Below are 13,800 nucleotides of genomic sequence, written 5' to 3' on the forward strand. Positions count from 1 at the left end.
TGCGAAACCGACCGCGGAAGCCGCCAATTCGTGCGAATGAGCATTTTATTTTTTTGCGGCTTGTTGTTTCGCGAGTTTTTTTGCAGTATTCGCGAGCCGCTTGCAGCGCAACACGCGAGTTTACCCCAAGGTCGAGTACGGGCGCGGCCATTTTGTTTGCGTGACGTATTTCCGTTTCCGCCCGCTATGTATAATCTCGCGCAGTAAGCGCATTGCGAGTAGAGGTTCGCGCGGGAAATCTAGAGGTTCGCACGAGATCGCGAGGAAAATCTCGCGCGAACTTACTTTCGCGCTCGTGAACGGGCGCCGGCCATCTTGTTTTTCATTCATTTCCTGTGTCTGGGCATGGTGTTTAATCCTCTTGGTATCTTTGCCATCCTTTGCTTGTTTTCAGGTTTTTTTTTACGATTTTGCTTCTTATCTATCCCTCTCTTTTCCTAGCTGTATATTTTTGTCTTTTCTGCTATTTTTCTTTACTTTTAAACTACTTTTTTAAACTCTTTTCTTTTCTTCTTCCCTATCCTATTCTTTCTTAATTTTCTACTTCTTCCTACCTTACCTGCCCAGACCATGGTCAAGCCAGGCGCCGTGAAGCTGCCCAGGCACTTGAGGGCCGCAGCGGCGGCGGGGAGTAGTGCTGGACCCAGTGCCAGGACAGCATGCGGGAGATTGAGGGGGGAGCAGGTGACGCGACGGGAGATATTCAGCCCGGAGGAAGTGGGCGCGCTGGTCTACTTCGTCCAGCGCCGCCTGCCCAGTACCATCGCGGGAGGCGGCAGGATCGCAGCCGGCGGCTACAACATGCGGGAGCGCCGGAAGCGGTGGGAGAAGGTGTGCTGGGCCATATCCCACCTCTACGGGGTCCAGCGCACCTACAGCCAGGTCACCCATCGCTGGATGGACCTCCTGAACCGCGAGCGCGACCTGCTGGACCAGCTCGGCTTGGAGATCCCCGGGCTTGGTGAGTAGTAGTAGCCATTTAATCACTCACTACTATGATGTTTTCTCCTGCTCTGTGTTGTTGTATTGCAAATATTTGTTTTTTACATGGAGCAAGCCAATAATGCCGCTGATGACGATTACATTGTAGTTAAATTATATTTCAAAATCTTCTGTGCATTTCAGGTGCACTGCTCTCCTTCTCAGTGGCGTTGCTACTATGCTTATTTGTTTTCTATTTCGTGGTCTCATTGGCCTGAGTAACTATTATGTATGAGTGTACTTTACAGAACTGCGTAATGCTAGACACTAGGGGGCAGATTACATTTACAAGCCCCTTGCGCCACGTTTACGTTGCCTTGCGTGACGCAACAGCGGCGTAAACGTGCCGCATCCCTGCGAGTCATTTACAGCATGACGCATCTAGGGAGATGCGTCACGTTATAAAGCCATGGGCCTGCACCACAATGGGTGCGTTCCTAGTACGCAGGGTGGGCGGTCCAGCGGCTGTGCGCCTCGCAAAATTGCCTGCGTGAAATCTACAAGATTTAACGCAGGCACTTCTGCGACGCTGCTACGTCAATTCAATTCCTTATGTCTGCTCGAAGCAGGCGAAAGGACTGACACAGCATGTTAAGTATTGGGTGGCCCTGAGCATTACTGGAGTTGCATTGCGTTGGCGACGTGACTCCAGCGATGCGCCGCTCTTACGTGACGAGATGCGTCACGCAAGTGCCTACCCTTGCGCCAGGGCGCGCCGCATTGTAAATGAGGCACATCTGCCGTGTCGCAAGGGTAGTTTTGCGTGACGCATTTGATCTGGCGCATCTCTGGAGATGCGCCAGAACGCGTAAGTAAGTATGCCCCTAAGGGGCAGAATTGCAATTACCGTCGCATCCCTGCAAAGTAGCAGGGATGCGCCATTAATTGTGCGGCCCGCTACCACCACCAAACATGGTGCGCCGTATTTGCAATGCGGCGCACCATGGGCCCAAAACGTCACCGAAGCTTTACTGCTGGAGTTGCGTCGCAACGATGGCGCAGCTCCATCAATGCTCTGGGGTACCCTATCTCCCCAATGCTGGGTCAAGCCGTACGTCTGCTTCAAGCAGGTGCAGGGTTTGTGTGACGCATCATTGTCCTAAAGGTGACTGATTGATATTTTGTAGATTTCCCTCAGCCACTATTAGGATGTGTTCCAGCGCAGGAATGCCCTCCCTTGCGCCGGAACGCCCCCTGATGGCGCAGGGCTTTATAACGGGATGCATCTCCCAAATGCGTCACGTTGTTATAATATTATACGCCGCACCATGGCGCCCTTTTTTGTTTAGCTGCTGCGTCACAAAAGTCACGCAAGAACGGCGCAAAAGAGCCGCAAGGGCTTAAATCTGCCCCTTCCTTTGTACCCCTGACAATAAGAAAAATAGTGGCGGTGGATTGATAGTTTGACTATTTAAATGACTGGTAATGTAGCAGGCAACTGTTAGTGTTGTCACTGATCTGACTGAAATCACAATGGAGTTTGTCTGTCACTTTGCGTCTTGCCTGCGGACTGCTGCCTGCCAGTCCTAGGTGAACGTTTCAGTACTTTGTTTAGTGAGTTACGTGACTTTCGAAGTCACAGGTCCGCAAATAAATGAAAACTAACCATAATCAATATAATTTCGCGGAAATATTTTGTTATTGTTCTTTTGAAATGTTTGATTTGGTTGACATTGACAAGCAACAATCATCCATGTTTTCTGTTCTTTCTTTCATGTTGTACGTCAGCTCCCCCCAGGGGCGAGAGGAGGACACAGGAGCAGCAGGCGGCGGATGCTGTTCAACAGGGCCAGGATCGGGCAGGCGAGGGCTCCTCTGCTGGCCCCAGTAAGTTTTCATTTTAGACTAGTACCTATTTTTCCTAGCGTTCCTCATTTGACTTTTTTCAAAATTGTCTTTGCTCTTCTTGTAGACTGTATCTAAATTCTTATCCTGCCTCTATGACTCCCTGTGGTATTACTAGATTATTCTTATTAGTCTGTCTGTGTAGCTAACTAAGATTGCACGGTTGGCGAAACTCCCATGATTCTAGTCAGCAATAGCTCTATCAACTTAGTGCAGTCCTCTGGGATTGTCCATAATGTCTTTTGAAGTGTTCTATCTGGACTCATGCTTACAAAAATTGCAAAACCTTTCGCTCAGTCACTCTAGTCTGGACCAAAAAACACAGATTGTATTTAAGTTTAAAAGCTTTATTAAAAGTAAACACATTTATTAAAATGAAGTCATAATAAAACTAAACGTTTAACTGATAATGGAAAAGTGGTTAGTGCTGACGATTAATTGAAGACATTTCTTGTGGTCGAGCCGAGCTCTCACCTGGTTTCAACTTGATCTTGTTGTTAGAAGTCCATCTTCTGTCTGTGTGGAGAAAAATGGTGCGTGTTAAAAAAACAGCCTTCATCAGTTGTGCCAAAAAGTGCAGCAAGACAACCTTCCCTGGAAAAAGGGACATTTTTTTTTAACTTTAACGTAGACAGTCACAAATTACATTGTTTTCACATGTCTTCATTCCTAGACCAAAGACTAGTGAGTGCTTTATTCTAACATTCTTAAATGTACTTTGTAGGTGGAACATCTGGTGGCGGGGCCAGTGTGGAGGTGGTGGTGCTCGACACGGAGGCGGAGGGCGATTCTTCAGGGGAGGAGGCGGCGGCTGTGAGAGTTGAGACGGTGGTGGTGGCGGCCAGAGGTAAGCTCTTATATATTCCTTACTTATTGAGATTGAAGACTAGCTGGGAAGGCAAGAATATGAGATGCATGGCTGGGTGAATGATGAAGCAATGATGGGTGGAAGGACAACAGCCTGGGTGGGTGACACAGAAACTGTATGTGTCCATATACCTGGATCATGCTACTATCTGACTCTTAGATAGCATATGTGTATCTAGAGCAGGGGTACTCATAGTACGGCCCGCGGGCCGGTGGTGGCCCGGCAAGCCTTCCTTGGCGGTGCGCAGACCTTGCAGACAATCACTGCTCCCCCGGCCCCCACAGAGCAGAGGCTTTTTTGTATTTCACCTGTTAGCGCCCCTGCATCTCCACTCTGACAATCACTGCTCCCCCGGCCCCCACAGAGCAGAGTGGAGATGCAAGGCCACAAAGAGGTGAAATAGAACAAAGCCTCTGCTCTGTGGGGCCGGGCAAGCAGTGATTGTCAGGGTGGAGAAGCAGGGGCGCTACAACAAACAAAGCCTCAATAATATGTTAATGGTCTTTTAAAGACCTGTTAAGTACTTTGGTGTTGTTGTCTGTGTGTGCGCGTTGAGGAAGCGGTCTCAACCCGGGCTGAAGGCTGACACAGATAGACACACACACAGTGAGATGACAGAGGGGGAGGGAGAGGGAGGGCAGGAGGGAGAGAGAGATGGAGGGAGGGCAGGAGGGAGAGCAGGAGGGAGAGAGATGTATGTAAATGCTGGGTCTGGTGGCTCAGTGGATGAGGGCATCTGCTGCAGGGACCTGTGTGCAACCTCATGGTCACAAGTTATCGTTTTGCTTTAGCCCCGCCCCCTCTGACTCCGCCCCCACCAGTGCGGCCCTCGGCCCCAAACTACACTGTAAATGTAGCCCCTGAGAGAAAGTTTGTGAGTACCCATGATCTAGAGAGAGTAGACGGTCAGTGGATGAACTAAGTGTAACTTTGAAGAGCATGTAACACTGCACCCGCACGTCCGTTCCAGTGTAGGAAAGGCAAGGAAAAGAACTTTTAATTTTGTCCAAATACTACCATAAATAGTAGCAGCAGTTTGTATTGCAAGCACTGCATAGATCCGGTTATTACGGTGGCCACTCCCTACCTCTCTTAATAAGTTTAGTAGTACTCAGTCATTCATGTGTGGATGTATCACTGGTCACTCAATAAAAAGCAAAGCAACTAAAGTCATCCCATATATAAGCAAAAACATCCCATGTGAAGTGATAGATAATCAGATTATTTATCTTCTTCAATTTTCCATTTCTAGTACTCATTTCCACTGTAGGGTGAAAGTTAAATTAATTAAGCAGTAGCCCTTGAGTTGTAACAGAGTATTCTCAGTGCCACCCGTAATAGAAAAGTAAGAGCTTCACCACCTGCATGTACTGGACGGGTACAGTAACGCAACGCAAGTCTAGGTCACTCCTCATGGCGTGCGTCTCTTTTTCTCGGGTGCAAGTTTACTGCGCTGGCATTATGCCGGCTTGCAGAAAATAACGTACCAATTTTCCAAAACAAGAGATAAGAAGAAGAATAAGACTGGTGTACTTTCATAGTCGACTCCAATGGAAGTCCACAGTGCTCGTAGAATTTGTTCCTTAAACTCCCACTAATGTTAGAGCAAGGATGAAGAAGTGTGAGGTTAGATAGATACTGGCCTCAATAGTTATGTAATGCGCTTGCAAGTTGCTAGTTGTACTGCAACACAAATTTCTGCTGAATGATTGAGTTAATCTTAAGGAGCATTGGTTACAGACTATGTCTTTCTTTCTTCATATAGATGCTCCTTCCAAACGAACAAGGAGGAAGGAGCTGGCTAGAGCGGCCCGGCAACGGAGGATCGAGGCCACTGTTGCGGAATATCGGCGGCTGGTGGCCCTGGAGGACGAGGAAAGTGTGCAGTCGACAACAACAACAACGTCGTCTGCATCGGCCTCCGTGGCCCCACGGGCTGCCACCCAGCACAGTGGTCCACCCAGACTGAGCCGGGCTGCCAAAGGCAAACGCCACCGCCGAGCAGCAAGGCCAACAGCTGCCTCTCACAGGCATTGCACCTGCAAGGCAGTGAAGGCACGCCTGCGCCGCACTACCCTGATGGTGTCCCGCCTTCAGCAGGAGCTCGCCTTGCTCCGCGAGGAGCATGATGCCCTGGCCCAAAAAGTTAACAGCATCCACCCATAGTGTCCCTTGCCCCTTTTTTAGAGACTTTTGGGGGGTGGGAATTGGGAGTTGGCTTTTTGGGGACTTTTGAAGGACAATCGTTGGGGTTAGGGAGGGTCTTGCGGGAGATTATTTTGTTAGGGATATAAATATACTTTTTCAAACTTTATCTGAGCATACCTGTTTTTTACTGCTTGCCTGGTGGGTGGGGGTTTAACGTTGACTGTTTTCCTGAAAGTTTAGTTCCATTTTCTTCCTTTAAGTGTAAATGCCCAAATCTTTTCAACACTAAGTGCCTCTCACAGACTAAGTGAAGTGAATCCAAGAGTCCTAGGACTTTAGTAGTACTACCTTCAGTCTCTCGTCTCTCGTACTAATACTCCATTATACCCCCAAACCACCAAACGCTTATCTTACCTGTAATTTGTGTTTGAAAGTAGGGCTAGACCCAGGGCTGGCTCCACGGGAAACACCGAATAAGGTTGGCAATCTTGGTCGGATAAAATTCCCTCATAGCGGTGGTACTAGTGGTGTGACACAGTGGCAGTTGCATGCCTATGAAAAAAAAGAAAATGAAATCTGGTTTGTCCTCCTGAGCAATTCAACGATACAACTGAGAATATAGCAGGTGACAGAAGTACAGTAGAGCAGTGCCACATTGTAGCCTAACTAATGGTAAAGTATAACTACTAATTCGGTTGAAGTTCTTTCACATTAGCAATGGTTCTTTGTCAAGCAGAGTAAGAATATATCCTCGGATTTCTTCACCAACCTGTTGCTATCACCTTATCCTCCCCAGCAAGTGTGTGGATTTATTGCTGTAATAATAATTTAGTCACACATCAATCAAAACCACACAGCCCGGGGGAAGAGGGTTAGGGTTTGAAAAATGGATGGGTACGGGGATTTTTGGGAAAGGTTTTGGGAGACAAGAAAAAATAGCACAGCATAGACAAACAATTGTGAACATAAACAAATCTTTGGGTACAAACCTATCCATCAATCTTTGAAAGTGCATGCACTACTGCATGCATGTCAGTGAAAAGTAAGTAGTACATTCGACAACTGTGGAAAGAAAGAATGCGACAGTACAGGGCCTGTGTGGAATTATTGATAACGATATTCAACATAAGGTCTCTGTAGCCAGATACCCGAGAGCCTTGCTGGTCACTATAAATCCATTCACAACAACGCTCAATGGGGTTGGTCTGGAAGGTGTCAGGTTTACTCCCCGTGATCCAGTCGATGCAAATATGGTTCCACCTCCAAATGTCACCAACACCCAGAAGTGTAAACACAGGGTGTTCGAGCCATTTGGCGGGGGAGAAAAATAACAAACTAAAATAAAAAATGTGGGATGGGTAAAGGTAGGGTCAGCAGGGAAAGGATACCTGTAACAGAAGACAAGACAGGCATCAGTGAAGTGCTGTCCTAACATACAAGGCTACTCTCATATAGTCTCACTAAATAACCAAGGAAGTAGACAAGTACCTGAGCACCAAGAAAACATGACCTTGGATAGGAAATACTATAGCCCTTCTGCCACAATCTGTGAGGAAGGCCTAAGAAACACATAAACATATAGTTAACGAACACACTCCTGTCGCACCAAACACACTCGCGTTATACTAAGACATCAAACCCACTACTCACAACATACCACAAACATGGTAGAGGACTCAATGTACAAAGGGGGTTCCAAATAGTCAAAGCAAAGATGTATGGTCCAACAAAAAGGAAGAGGGAAACGGTAGTGTGTAGGAAGCAAGAACTACAACACTGCGCTCTTTAAGTAATGACCCAGTAGAGAATCTTTGGTGAAGGTCAAACAGAAAAACGTAGTTGCGACCACCACTGAATTCTGCCAACAACACACCCCACGGTGCACTACACAAAGAGAACTGGGGTAGCCTGTAGTTACCTCACTACATGCCCAGTTATGGAGGTCCTTTGAAATACACAGTTATACAACGGAGACGCGTAGTTGTCCTTACTACCGCGCTCCGTTTTAATAGTACAAAAACGATCCCCGATGTGAACGGTAACACGTGGTATAGACCGCCACTGTGCTCCGCCACACACAATTCAACCAAACAGGAATTCAGCAAAGGTAGAATTCTGTTATAAAACAGTCACAGAACCTCCCTTAACAATCCGTTCAGGCAGTAATCAGCTGACCGCACGGGCGGCCGAAGAGTTTAGAGCGGCTTTACCTGAAGACGCGTGAAGTCCGTCTACCGCCAAGGACAGAACACGGAAGCGCTCCCCACTGAGCCTCAGGGGGGGGGGGGGGGGGGGGGGGGGAGGTGATAGTCCACAGGAGACACGATAGAAAAGCATGCAGAGCGTCCGCTCTCATGCCGGTGCAGAACAGAAACCAGAATAACGCGCAACAGGAAGAGCGTCTGTTCCCCAGATAAACTTCCTGCAAGTCTCCCGCCTACTCATGGGAAATGTAGTTTAATAGTACGGTAGGCGCTTAGGGGCTGCGTAACCTGACAGAAGGTATAGTAGATAGAAAAGGAGAAATTGCTTTTTTTCTAGGTGTCCCCTCACTCACCAGGGTTGCCCCTTGGTGACATGCTTCATCATTGGGGCCATCCCAGTCCTCTACGGCCTGGGGCGTGCTGCGACTTGCGAATTACGTAGGAGCACTTACAAATGACTATGTGTGGTGCAGATGTGATAGTGGAGTGGACTAAGTGATGTGTTAAGGGATCAATTTAGAAGCCGAGAGAGAGCCAAGAAATGCAGTCACAGTCAGAGAAAAAGGCAAGGGATACTGTATCTATGTGGTTGTAGTGGTCCTGTTGGAAGTGGTAAGTAAGTTGCCTGCAGAAAAAAATCCTCCTATTAGCGGCACTCCTCCATTGCAGCCGACGCTTCGTCCATCGATGTTGGTCACCAGAAGACACCCTGTAAAAAAAAGCACAGCATAGACAAACAATTGAACATAAACAATTCTTTGGGTACAAACCTATCCATCAATCTTTGAAAGTGCATGCACTACTGCATGCATGTCAGTGAAAAGTAAGTAGTACATTCGACAACTGTGGAAGAAAGAATGCAACAGTAAAGGGCCTATGTGTAAATTATTGATAACGATATTCAACATAAGGTCTCTGTAGCCAGATACCCGAGAGCCAGTTGCTGGTCACTATAAATCCATTCACAACAACACTCAGTGGGGTTGGTCTGGAAGGTATAGTAGATAGAAAGGAGAAATTGCTTTTTTTCTAGGTGTCCCCTCACTCACCAGGGTTGCCCCTTGGTGACATGCTTCATCATTGGGGCCATCCCAGTCCTCTACGGCCTGGGGCGTGCTGCGACTTGCGAATTACGTAGGAGCACTTACAAATGACTATGTGTGGTGCAGATGTTATAGTGGAGTGGACTAAGTGATGTGTTAAGGGATCAATTTAGAAGCCGAGAGAGAGCCAAGAAATGCAGTCACAGTCAGAGAAAAAGGCAAGGGATACTGTATCTATGTGGTTGTAGTGGTCCTGTTGGAAGTGGTAAGTAAGTTGCCTGCAGAAAAAAAATCCTCCTATTAGCGGCACTTTTCCATTGCAGCCGACGCTTCGTCCATCGATGTTGGTCACCAGAAGACACCCTGTCCACTGCCTGCCTGATGCTGAATTGTGGCTCGCTACTGTGAAGCCTGACTCCATCCTTTTTTCCCCATTGCAGAGACTGAAACCCGGCCTTTAATTATTCAACGAAAAACAGGAAGTGATATAATATTACAACACCACTGATAAATAAATATAAGGTATGTAGGCTGTGGAGTGCAAAAAGTCACAATTTGATTTTCCTAGTAGACAGTACAATATTTTTGAAAGTGCGTACTCTGAGTCACCTTTTGAAGGATAAATAAGTATGGGCAAATTAATGTAGCGGATCTTGCCCCTCAAGCTAGGTGTACTGTAAACTGTGTTTTAGAACAAAATTAGATCTTCCTAGCAGTGCTCCCACCCAGACCCTTACTAAAGCCAGTCGCAAAAATGTAGAAGACCCCCAATCAAATCTCAAAAAACGAGGCCTAGCAGAAAACTGGTGACAAAACTTACTTTGAAAGTAAAAGTAGGCCGAAGTACCCCCTTCCTAATTACCCATTACCCACCGTGTATTGCATTCAAACCACTTGCAAGCAACCAAGCAAAAGTAGCCATAGCCAGCATCGCTCCAAGACTCGAAATCCCCCCCACTCAAACACATGCAATAGAAATACTGCTAACCCTAACGAACCCTAAGTTAAGAATAGTGGCAAAGGCTTTCTTTAACTATGCCAAATCCCCCCTTTCCCACCATGGATTTTCTTCAAATGACTTGCAACCAAAATTACACATTCTCACGAGTGCTCTAAGACCCCAGAACTCAGTTGGAAAAATCTAGAACACCCCGAAACACATGCAATCCTGCTGCTAGGGCTAACCCTAACGAACCCTAAGTTACAAAAAGTGCCAAAACTAAAGGCTTTTCCGCCAGGATTTTGTCCCAACCACTTCTACCCGGTATTAGACCTTCCCAGGAATGCCCCAAGACCCGGCAACCCACCCGCCAAGAAGCATAACACCCCCAAACAGGCCAAAAGCAAAATCTCATACCTGCAATATTTCTGGGCCTTCGGTCCAAACGCGCTGCGTAGCTAGGCCATAAGTCGGGGTTGGCACGACGGATTTCCTGAAAAGCAAATGCAATCAAGATTAGAGTGTCCCAGCAATGCTCCCAGACCACGAAACTCACCCACAAACAGACGGAACCCCCCCTAAGAGCACCTCAAAGGCAAGCAAGTCATCAAAAACACAAAAAAAATTCCGCCTGGGATTTGGTCCAAAACACTTTTATCCGGTATTAGAGCTTCCCAGCAATGGCCCCAGAGCCGTCAACCCAGGAGAAAACGAGTAGAAGACCCCCAAACAGCCAAAGAGCAAAAGTACAAAAATGGGGACTTAGTCAATTTTTCACAAATTTCCCAAATCACTCCGCGCGCGCTCTGCAGCTAGGCTCTAAGTCCCCTCTGCCACCATGGATTTGCTTCAAACCTCTTGCAAAGTAAAGTATATATAGCCAGCAGTGCTCCCAGACCACGAAACTCACCCACAAACACCAGGAAGCCCCCCAAACAGGCCCCCGAAAACGCTACATAGAGCAAAATGTCAGAAATAGCCAAAAAAAAAATCGGCCTGGATTTTGTCCCAACCACTTCTACCCGGTATTAGACCTTCCCAGGAATGCCCCAATACCCGGCAACCCACCCGCCAAGAAGCATAACACCCCCAAACAGGCCAAAAGCAAAATCTCATACTTGCAATATTTCTGGGCCTTCGGTCCAAACGCACTGCGTAGCTAGGCCATAAGTCGGGGTTGCCACGACGGATTTCCTGAAAAGCAAATGCAATCAAGATTAGAGTGTCCCAGCAGTGGTCCCAGACCACGAAACTCACCCACAAACACCAGGAAGCCCCCCAAACAGGACCCCCGAAAACGCTACATAGAGCAAAATGTCAGAAATAGCCAAAAAAAAAATCGGCCTGGATTTTGTCCCAACCACTTCTACCCGGTATTAGACCTTCCCAGGAATGCCCCAAGACCCGGCAACCCACCCGCCAAGAAGCATAACACCCCCAAACAGGCCAAAAGCAAAATCTCATACTTGCAATATTTCTGGGCCTTCGGTCCAAACGCGCTGCGTAGCTAGGCCATAAGTCGGGGTTGGCACGACGGATTTCCTGAAAAGCAAATGCAATCAAGATTAGAGTGTCCCAGCAATGCTCCCAGACCACGAAACTCACCCACAAACAGACGGAACCCCCCCTAAGAGCACCTCAAAGGCAAGCAAGTCATCAAAAACACAAATAAAATTTCCGCCTAGGATTTGGTCCAAACCACTTTTAGTGCTTCCCAGCAATGGCCCCAGACCCGTCAACTCACCTGCAAAGAGGTAGAACAACACCCCCACAAGTGCTGAGTCTTTCTTCATTGGGCGTAAACCAGCCCTCTGCTTTGATGGAAATAGGAGTCTGGAGGAGGAGGATAGAGGAGCATGTTCTTCTGAACTTGTGAACCTGAGGAATGCAGACTGCGGCACCTTCAAATCAATTAGCAAACAAGTGAAGACAGTTCTGCTGATGGGCTTGTTTTTGTGATTATCTGATTAAAGTTTGAATTATATTAACTGTGCACAACAAAGAAAGACAGACACACAGGAATAAAAGTGAATAAGGATGAAAAAGAAAGTTATTGATTCGTTGTCTCATTTTCAGGGCTCGAAGTCGGTATCACGGTCCAGGAATAAGAATAAGGCTTCGTCATCATACTCTGCGAATTCAGGCAGGGTGAGCTCAGTGTCACCTGACAGAGTAGAAATTCCCTCATCTATGTTGCTGGCCACCTCCTCTTCATCCGGCACGCTCTCTCGTACTCTGAAATCTGGTGGTATGAGGTGCTGATTCATCTTGATCATTGTTAACCTCTCCACATTTTTGGGCGAGAGGCGGCTCCGTTTGGGAGTTACAATCCCACCAGCCGCACTGAAAACCCGTTCAGAAGACACGCTTGCGAGTGGGCAAGACAAGTAGTTTAAAGCCAGGTTGGTGAGCTGTGGCCACAATTCTTTTTTCCCATGCCAATACGCCAATGGGTCAGAATTAACATAGACCTCTGTTGAGTCATTCAGATAGTCCTTCACCATCGACTCAAGGTCCTCATCCAAGGTTCCTCCACTTTGCTTAGCTCTTGCTGTGCCTCTGACCTTTTGAGAACCAAACCCACGCAGAGCTAGCCAATCCTCTTCAGCCTCCAATGTTTCTGTTGTCTTTCGTGCAGATGATCCGGTTGCCGGTGTCTTTAACGGCTGAGAGGTCACTTGTGCCACAGCCACAGGTGCAGAAGTGGATTGTTTTGACTGGGGATGGCCTGCTGATGTACTGCCATTTCCTTCAATTTCCAGCCGTTCTGTTTCAAACTTCTTGGCTGACAAGGCTAGCCAACGTTTGTACTTTGCAACATGTTCATCATCAAAAGGAAAGAATGCTTGGCCTGCTAGCGCCTTTTTGTAGCGTGGATCCAGAATAGTAGCACAAATGTAATGCTGTTCTGAGTGGATCTTTTTAAGACGTTCATCACCTTGTAGGAGCTCTAATAATTGCTCAGCCAGAAGCAAAGAGTCTTGGTTTTTGTCATCTTTTCCAAACACAGAACACACCTCCTTCAGTTGGTCCTCCAGCATGTACAACAATGGGATAGCTTTTCCCAAATTAGAGTCCTCCTTGCTGACTGCACGCGTGAAGAACTCAAAAGGACGAAGCATGCGTGTCAGGCTTTCAACTATGTTCCATTGCGGCCCACCCATCCTCAGCTCCTCTGTACCCTCTTTAAGGAAATATTGATCGAGTTCCGTATACTGCTCATACAGACGCTCAAGCATGTAGAAGGTTGAGTTCCAACGTGTTACCACCTCCTGGATGAGTGCTTTCACTGGCATTTGACGTTGATATAGCAGGCTCCTCAGCTGCTTCCGGGCCTTAAAAGAATGCCTGAAATGCTTGCACATTTTTCGGCAGGTCTCCAATACACTGTACGCTGCACTGCCTTTATTACCCAAGAATTTTTGGACAACCAGGTTTATACAGTGCGCCAAACACGGCACTCTGAAATAGTAACCGTCCCTCATGGCCTTAACTATATTGGCGCCATTGTCCGTGGAAACATAACCAACCTTGCGTTTTAGTGGGGACAGCCAGTTAAGGACCTTTGTGTTAAAGACATCCAAAATGTTTTCTGCTGTGTGACGTTTCTCCAAACCAAACATGGCTAGTGTTGCATGTTTCCAAGCACCTTTAAAAACAATGTTCGTGTCAACACCTGCGTTTAGCTTTGCTTTAGCCCCTGAAAAAGAGACCCAGTGTGCAGTGATGCACATGTAATCAGCGCCTGCGCCACTGGTTCACATGTCTGTT

The sequence above is a fragment of the Lissotriton vulgaris genome, chromosome 2_1, assembly GCF_964263255.1.
Source record: "Lissotriton vulgaris chromosome 2_1, aLisVul1.2, whole genome shotgun sequence".
Lineage (NCBI taxonomy): Eukaryota > Metazoa > Chordata > Amphibia > Caudata > Salamandridae > Lissotriton > Lissotriton vulgaris.